Source organism: Delphinus delphis, chromosome 6, assembly GCF_949987515.2.
Source record: "Delphinus delphis chromosome 6, mDelDel1.2, whole genome shotgun sequence".
Classification (NCBI taxonomy): domain Eukaryota; kingdom Metazoa; phylum Chordata; class Mammalia; order Artiodactyla; family Delphinidae; genus Delphinus; species Delphinus delphis.
Window position 1 is genome coordinate 70,359,261 of NC_082688.1, and position 9,772 is coordinate 70,369,032.

A 9,772-nucleotide genomic window follows, 5' to 3' on the forward strand; every position below is an offset into this window, starting at 1 on the left:
GAAATGGTTTACGTGTGATGCTGATGAAATAATCCAAAAAAGAAAATTCAGATAACAAAAGTAAGCCATTTGCTCCCAGAGGAATTGCTGACTCATCTTTCTTGTACGGAGCAGATTACTGACCACATAACTCTCTGTGGAATTTTCAAGTTTCTTGGGACAATACTGCTTTTAATAGTAAGTAAAGTGAATTTTTATGAATTTGTTTTAATGTTCTTATGATTCACATTTTTCTTGTACAATTATTTTTTATTTTCAGGATATGTATTCTTAAAGCTTTGCAAAACTGAGGCATTTAATTTTAGAGAAGAACAGCAAAAGAGATTATCTTTTACCTACCTGATTTGTTTTATTTAGTAGAATAGGAACATATGTATTATGACCTACAAAATACCAATTGCCAACATGGAAGTCACTGTATCTTTTTTTTTTTTTAAAGGCATTTTTTCCTTAAACTAGGAGAAATCCTAATTTAAAGGGTACTAGTAAGAGAAAAGGAGAGCTGATCTGGTTTCTTTCAATTTGTGTGTCCCTAATCATTCTTCAAAATCCCTAAGAGAAACAAATTTTAGATTTTTTGTTTATTATTTCTGACTTCAGACACATTAAATAATTTCAATTGGAGGCTCTGTATTCCTGAAGAAACCATCCACTTAAATATCAGGTGACTCTTTTGAGCTTCCAAATGATATTACCACTATTCAATTAAAAATGTCCTAAGTGGACTGTAGGATATTACTTTTGTTACCATCATGGAGCACTCTCAGATTCTCCTCTCTTCTCACCCAGTTGTTTACATGACTTTTTGGGAGCTGTTTGCACAGTCTGATGGGTAGACTATCATTGGTAAAAGTCACCTGTCTGGTTCAGAACTGTTGGAGTTTTGGGAGATCAGGCAGAATAGAAAAATTAAAAAGAAAAGAAAAGAAAGAAAGGAAAGGAAAAGGGAAAAGAGAAAGGAAGAGAGAAAAAGAAAAACAAAGAAAAGAAAAAGGAAAAAAATCTTAGGGTAATATAAATTTTTTTTTTTTTTTTTTTTTTTTTTTTTTGTGGTACGTGGGCCTCTCACTGTTGTGGCCTCTCCCATTGTGGAGCACAGGCTCTGGACGCGCAGGCCCAGCGGCCACGGCTCACGGGCCCAGCTGCTCCACAGCATGTGGAATCTTCCCGGACCAGAGCACGAACCCGTGTCCCCTGCATTAGCAGGCGAACTCTCAACCACTGAGCCACCAGGGAAGCCCTATAGATGTGTTTTAATTAATTTGGATATTTTCTGAATCTTCTGCAATGTAGTCCATCACTGCCCCAGAACATTTATTTTCTCTCAAGCCTGGGTGGTAGGGAGTTTAAAAAAGAAAGCTGGAAAGTGACAGAAGTCTTCTGTTCTGGCATCTTCTGAGTACAGGCAGTCCATGCCCATCGTGAGGCATTTGCTGGATCATTGTCATTTTATAACTAAAAGCCAAAGTAAACACTTGCACAAACAATATTACCAACACCTTTAAGGCAATAACCACTCCAGAGATTGTGCGTTGAGGCAGGAATCATTATCATTTTCTACCCCCGTCCTTTCTGATCACTCATATGCCTTCCAACATACACATAGGTCCAAAGGAACATATATGCAATCCAACCTTACAACGTGTAAACAGAATTGCTCGATACACACAGAATTCAGCTCACGTGCTATGTTTGGGGGAAAAACCATTCTAAATTATTTAGAAAGGGTGCTATGAAATCTGAAACTGAGTTTAACATGTTCTAAAGTGTAGCTATAATTTGATTCACATATATATTTTTGCTTGCTATAATTTATTAAATAGTTTATTTTGACCTTTATCCCTTTGCTTCCTTAGTTTTCAGCTCTTCTGAAAAGTATAAAAAGGGGTGCCAAGTACTCCTCCCTTTAATTCACATTTTCTCTCACTGACAATTTGGGATTCATGATATTGACAGGTGTTTTTAAGAATAAAGAATAAAAAAAGGAAGTGAAGACTAGGAAAAATTGAAAAAATATTGGTAAAACTAAATTAAAAAAAAAATTAAACCAATCCACATTATTTACCTGGTATCATTATGAGGAAAGTGCCTATAGAACTCAGAGCATTGCTTTTTGTTTTGTTTTGTTTCCCAAAAGATTACAGGAAGAAATATCTAAAAACATCTTTGATCTAATGAATTATATCTTGGTTCTTTCTTACCACTTTGTTTCTACAACTTTGTTCCTTATTAAACTTCCTGTAATTCACCAAAGAATCCAGGAATTTATTTTATTAATTTATTTGGAGTGTGTGTGTGTGTGTGTGTGTGTGTGTGTGTGTCTTAAGAGAGAGAGAGAGAGAGAGAGAGGATCGTCAGAAAAGGCTGCCTTTGTAGTGCTGTAATAAGGAGAGAATAAAAATTGCACTTGAACACAATTGTATTGTTAAGCTGCTGAAACAGCTTTTGGGGAATAGAGGGTTCATAATTTATTAGACAGTAGAAAAACAAAAAGTGAAAGAAAAGTAGGGACTCCTTGTGACAGAATTATATCAGAACATATGTATTTTGTACATTTATCTTTGCTGCCATAATTTAATTTATATTGGATTTCCATATTTATTAATTTCTATTGTATTTGCCATGCACTGGCTACATTTCCAACTGGATCCATAGTGAGAACTTCTAAACCAATAATCTGCAGCTTCTTAGAGGAAAGTGTAAAATTAAATGTGTTCACATAAATTGAAAAACATACTGGCTTGGTCTTTATTCTCCAGATTCTGGAGGAAAATGTTAAATTCACATTTTTTTTTCTCTACAATTTTGTCTCTGTCCTCTGTAGCCCACTCCTGATGTGGGGTGGTGTGTTTGTGTGTGTGGTTTCAGTTGCTGGCTATATTAAAGGGGGTTTCAACTATGCGTAAGGAATGAGAAAATAGCTTTTAGTTAAGGGTACCTATAGACCAGTCACAAACAGTTGTCAGCATTTTGAAAGGTTAGACTTTACCAGGGATATCCTTGAATGCTGGACATTGAAAAGAAAAAGCAATCTATAAATGTAAATGAAACTGTAACTGTCATAAAATAAAATCTTTAGGAAATGTTCTTCTGTTTCATTTATTTATCATTCAATTTGAGGGTAGCTCCATTTTGTTTGATAACCATAATGCTTTCTTAATCAACATGGGCTTGCTTTCTTTAAGTTCCCCCTTCCCCTGTGGCCATGGTACGCCTTGGAGTCTCAAGCAGGAAGACAAACTCTAAGGATGTGAGATAAAAGGAATAGCTTCTTCTATGTACGTGCTCAAGTACATTAAAAAAATGTTTGAACAAGTCCACAAAATCTGAGCCAAAAATGAATAAAGAAAACAAAAACGATACAGAACAAAAGAGTAGAAGTTTGTTACACACACACACACAAATGCACACACTTGGGTCTCTGGAGGTTCTTGGTTCCTTGGTTACCTTCTTACCCTGAAAATTATGTTTGGCATTGTTTTTTGTGAAAACCACATCACATCCCAGATCTTATATTTGTAATGGCAAATGTTAGCCTTTATGCATAGGACATTGTATGCATTTTAAACATAAACAGTATGTCGTGCTGTACAGGAGAACCTCTGAATTCCCTTCCTAATTTTACAGACATTGTAACAGAAACAATAATGATTGAATCAATACAGTTCATTGCAACTGAGAGTTGATTTCTGTGTAAAATCCTTAGACATATCTACTCTGCACTGACAGCATGAAATAATGATTAAGAACTCGGACTCTGGATCTAGACTGCCTGATTTCAAATCCTGGCTTGGAATGCCCTTGGAAGCTACATGCGCTTGAGCAAGTTGCTTAACCTCTCTACCTCAATTTTCTCATCTGTAGAATGGCCATACTAATACTACCTATTTCATAGGGCTGTTGTGAGGATTAAATGAGTTAATACATACAAAACGTTTAAAATTGTGCCTGGTACATAGAAGTGTTCAATAAATGTTAACTACTATCATCAGTCAAGAACTTCTGCAGCACTTGGGAACTCAAACTGGACATTGTTTCTTGGGAGGAAATTAATGGCTGCATATTACTGTGTATTCTATTGGTTCCTGTTATTAGAGAAAACATTTGAAGGCCATTGACTGAGGAAGAAGTTAGCCTGTGTAGCTGCATCCTACGTGTTGTAGCCCTCCCAGATCTGGTCTTCTGCTTCCCTGGCTGGCTCAGCCCTCCTTCGTTTTGCAGATCTGCTTCCTCATTTTTAACTTGGAGTTTTAATCACTTACATTGATTAGCCATTTGGCAACTGCATCCTCCTCTTTTTGTCTGTTTTGTCTGTCTGCCAAAACGATGATTTCCAGCTCTTTCTGACCCCCTGTATTTAGCTGCTAAAATGACCCCAACACCTTCTGTGCCTATTTTGTCTCGTTCAGCCTTGCCTCCACTTTCTCCAGCTCCCTGCACCAGGGCTGAGAGCAGAAAGAGACCTTAGAAAGCACTGGTTTAGTAGCTTAATCTTCAAACACATGGAAAGGCACTCCTTGGTTCACAGAGGCTGCAGAATGTAGCAGTGGTTCACATATTTTAGTATACACCAGAATCGTTTGGGGTGTGTGTTTAAAATGCAGGTTTCTGAACCCTTTTCCCAGAGATTCTGATTGATGAAGTCTTAGATGGGGCCAATGAATCAGCATTTTAATCTACTGATACATGCTAGATGATTCTGAAGCGGGCTGGTCTAAGAAGCTTAATTTCAGAGACACTTAACTAAGTTTCTGCCCTTGAATATAGAGTCTGCTATATTGGTCCCTTCTACAAACTCCTTTCTTGTATTCTGCAAAGCATTGTGCATTGGGCCAACAATTATGCCTAAAAATAAATTTATAGTGAAAAGGAGGAGTGTGTGGAGATAGCATTTTCCTCAGGGTCAGAAATTTTTCATGACTCTCAATTCTTACATCAGCAAGTTAGGTGGCCAGTAATATATTTTTGTCCATATCTTACCTTTCAGAAGACAGAAAAGAACCCAGACTTTCCCCCAAATTACCCTTCTATATTATTCTTAAAGAATTATCTATTTACCCCTTTAGGATTTCAGATATTTTCAGAATTGTCACTTACCCCTTTAGAAGAATATGCAGTCAGAAGATTTGGGAGAAAAATGAAACAAATTCTCTAACCTATAATTCTTGAGTCAATTCTTCACTCCAAATTTTTCCCCTCATTTAGGCATTTTCACACCCACATGCTTGAATTTGAGCCTCATGTCACTACCACTAACCAACCTCAAGCCAGAGGCTAAGAGAGAAGAATAGAGCTTTCTTCACTGAGCAAGGCTGAGTAATGCTGTGGTTTCACCTTCCCTGGGGCTCAGTGTGCCACTGTAGCCCAGCCAACCCTGGCCTCTTCTGGAAGCGGTCTAGGCCCAGCCTTCTGCGTACATGACTTCAGTGCACTATTCTTGCCAGACCCTGAAACTTTTGTCTATGAGGCTTTTAAACTACACAGGCATCCTTCCTTCCTGGCTTCTCTGGTTTGGTAGGTCTTCCTTTCCATAACACAGTCATGTGTCAAGTATAACTTGCTAGAGCCTGACTCTGTACTGGAAAAGGAGGACATGGTCTCTGCACACCAGCAGTTCATCACCTAGCCAGGAAATCAGAAAAGTAAATGGCTAGAATGCACTGTGACTTGAGCCGAAACTGAGGATGGACCAAGTGTACTGAAATGCTCTTCCATACCAACCTGTGACTGACAGTGTCCTTGGAGCCTTCGAGGCTCCTGGATGCAAGTACCACAGTCAACTAAACTCTCTTTCCTCATGACTGAGATTCTAGATCACTAGTGCATTCCCAAAGTCTCACCTAATGGCAGCATCTTCTAAGCTCTTCCTTTACTGTTATTAACAAAACGTAAAAAACACTTCCATCTTCCCTCAATAGGAGATGATTTTTTCATCCTTTGAAATCCCATAGTACTTTTTTTTTTTTTTTTTTTTTTTTTTGCAGTATGCGGGCCTCTCGCGTTGCGGAGCCTGTGTGCTCCGGACGCGCAGGCTCAGTGGCCATGGCTCACGGGCCCAGCTACTCCGCGGCATGTGGGATCCTCCCGGACCGGGGCACGAACCCGTGTCCCCTGCATCGGCAGGCGGACTCTCAACCACTGCGCCACCAGGGAAGCCCAGAAATCCCATAATACTTTACCTCAACATTCCTGTGGTACTTACCAAAGTTTACCTTGCAATATGCCTATTTAAATACATGTTTTCTCTCCCTTCCAGATTAGAGATTCCCTGAGGGCATGCACTGCTCGCCTCAGTGCCTTGCACGGAGCACCATACATAACTGATGCTTAACATATATTTGAACAAATGAATCAACAACAACAAAAAACATCTTCTGATAAAGATCCTGAACCTGAGGTATCAGAGACTGCCCTGATATGAATCACTTCCTTTTGGTTTTAGATAAGGTAATCCTCCACCTCTGGTTTGGGGGGTGGAGGGGAACCAATCAACTCAAGCCCTCTAAATTCTGGAAAGATTTTAGCAGATCCAGGAGTTTTTATCTACACATAATATGTTGAAAGACAAATATCAAAAATTCCAATTATTCCATGTTTATATTTTAGTAAATACTCTGCTCACAAAAATCTGATGTGTAAATCTGAAGGCTAATTTGTGTAGTTTATTGAGAAAAAGACACAATGAAAACAATGGCAGTAGAACCTTCTTCAAAACTGCTGAAAGCACTTTACCCTGAACTTGAAGACTAAGTAAAAATATTGGTGAAAAATACCGAATATGGAATATTTACTTAATTGTTAAGACAGCAGACAAAATAATGAAAGATTAAAAAGTTGAGCATTTACATAGAGCTTCTCCATTAGGCTCTGTGCAAACTGCTTTCCTGTAGGTTATCTATTAATATCTATAGCCACTGGTGACACTGGTGTTATTAACTCTATATTACAGATCAGTAACTGGGGCTCAGGGAGTCTAAGAAACTTGGACAAGATCACTTGTTTAATATGTAGAGGAGCAAGGCTACTAATCTAGTTCTATCTAACTCCAAGTCCTATCTTCTTTAATTACGCTGGTGAAGTAGCAAAGATGTAGCTGAGCCACCAAAATGAGGTATCACAGATATCTCATTTTAATACATTTTTAATGTATGAGTATGAGTAAAATTAATAATTTATTCACTCTTCAGATGTAGTCTTTTAGTGGCTACATTATTGTTCAAAGCTCTTATGTATTATAATATGCAGGATGGGAATAAAGGTGCATAATTGCGCTAAATGGCCTTGGAAGTGCAGTATAAAACAGATTAGATTTAGGACATGTGAAAATCCCCAGATAAGTAATCATCCAATTTAAAAACACTGTGGTTATGCTTTGGTAACCTTCTGGAAGGGGTAAACCAAGCTACTGTTACCTGTCCTCCTCATAAGAGGTTGGAGTTGACAGGATAGGAAGGGGAGGCGTTTAGATTCTTTACTTAGTAACTCACTTTTTCTCTGTAACGTTTGGTTCTTTTATTTATAAAATGGGAAAAAAATAGTAGTACCCACTTGGTGCAGATGTAAAACGAGATGATGTATATAATTGCTTATCAGAATTCCTGAATAAATTATCTATTTTAACTATCGTTCTTAAAGTACCAATATTCATTCACTCAACATTCATGCAGCAAATATTTATTGAGTATCTAAGAGTGCCAGGCAGTATTATAGGCAGGATAAATACAACTGTGAATAAGACAGACAAGACTGTTGACCAATGAAAATGTAACAATTTAATTAAAGAGTAGTTGTATTGCCATTAATAGTAGCATCTACTGAGTGCACCTTGTTGCTAAGTGCCTTGCCTATCACCCACACCAGTATTATCTCCATGTATAGTTGGAGAAACTGAAGCTCAGAAATAAAAAATGACATGGCCGAGGCCAAAGAGCTTCTGACTGAGGGACCTGAGATTTACCCCAGGACTATTGGTTCGAAGTCTATGTTCTTTTCACTATATCCCATACTTTCTCCTAACCAGGTCCTTAGCTCAAGCATTTCCTGCTATTTTTCCTTGTATTTGCAGAATGAGGTTTTTTTTGGAGCATGGTGATAGTTTCAGAGAGTAATGGCTTAAATAGCTTGCTATAATTAGTTGGGGTAAAGGTAAAAATATAGTATGCATGCCATCTCTCTCTCTCTCTCTCTCTCTCTCTCATTTCTTCATTAGTTCACCCATTCAATGAATATTTCATTACTATATTTCATCTTCCAGGCTCTATTCTAGGCTCTAGGGATATAACGTTGAACAAGTCAGACATAGCCCCTACCCTTATGAAACTTACATTCTAGTGGGAACAGTAGACAAAAGAGTAAAGAAACAAAGACATAAAATAATTAAAAATTTATAAGTCTTGTAAAGGACACAAACACTGAGCTGATACCTAGTATAGCGAGACCGGGTTACCTACCTGAGATAGCATGATCAGAAGAGCCTCAGTGAGTAGGTGATATCGAAGTCCGGGCCTGCTATTGAGAAGGCAATAGCCAGGGGAAGGATGGAAGACAATGAGCTTTGTTATAGGATGCAGAAATGCCATGTTCCAAGGACACAATAAGGCTTTGGATTCCAGGAACCAAAAGAAGATGACCAGTATGACCATAAGTGCCAGGGTAGTATCCCAAGGGACCTTTCTTGGTCTCAGTGGATTTATATGCCCAAGTTTATCACTTTCTTCTTTTAAGCTCACCTCCCTGTCCTAGGGATTGACCATCCCACTTTTTTCAGATGCTGGCTCTCATTCTTCCACCTGAGGGTCTCTTGTCTCAATTCTTCTGTGGAATGGAGTGTAGAATTTCAACTTTCAGTTGTCTTTCATTCCCAGATATGTTAGTCAGGATCCCAGCAGAAAATAGAATTCCTCTTAGGTGTTTAATTAAAGTTATTTTAATGAAAGGATTATTTACAGAGTAGACATAGTTAAGAAATTCAACAAGCAATATTGGGAAATAATTCCATCCCTAGACCTATAGGAGGGGAAATAGTGCTATGGGAGCCTAAGAGAACTGGAGCCATAGAGGAGAGGCTGTCTGACTGGAGCTATAATCAAAAGAGGAAGGAAGCTGTAAGCATAGCACTAAAGGGAGGTAATAAGAAATAGCCTCTTCTTGATTTCCTCCTGGTACCTCCCATTAATTGAACCCAGCTGGAAGACAAAAGGCCAAGTGCATTCAGTTGATACAGTCCACAGAGGTCAGTCTTTCTAGGGCCCACAGCAGGGCAGAGAAGAGTAGAACTAGTTTTGAAGAGATTTAATCCAAACTCAAAAGATAACCAAACTATATAAGTGAAGAATAGCCAGCATAGCACACCCATGGCAGTAGCACCAAAACTGCAGGACCAAACAGAGGAGTGGGGAAAAAATGTCCTGGTCTCTCTCCTTCCAATTTGCTGCCAGTACCTCCAATTGGCTAAACTCAATTTTTTTTTTTTTTATTGCTACTAACTACCTGATCAATTAGGAGGTCAGCATAGTTAGTGTATGGGAAACTCCAAAGTTCTAAGAAGATGCAACCATCTTCTCAGGATTTGGGGGCTGACCATGTGCTCTTTCTTGAAACCCTTTTCTGCCAGTTTCCTCTGACATCTGACTTTCCTGATTTAACTTCTATGTGGTAGCAGGTATAAATTTTACACACCATACGGTTAATCAGATAAAGAAGATATTTTATTTCATTCCAAATGAACCTAGTGACTTTCATGTCCATTAATGCTGAAAAACTTAAATTTATC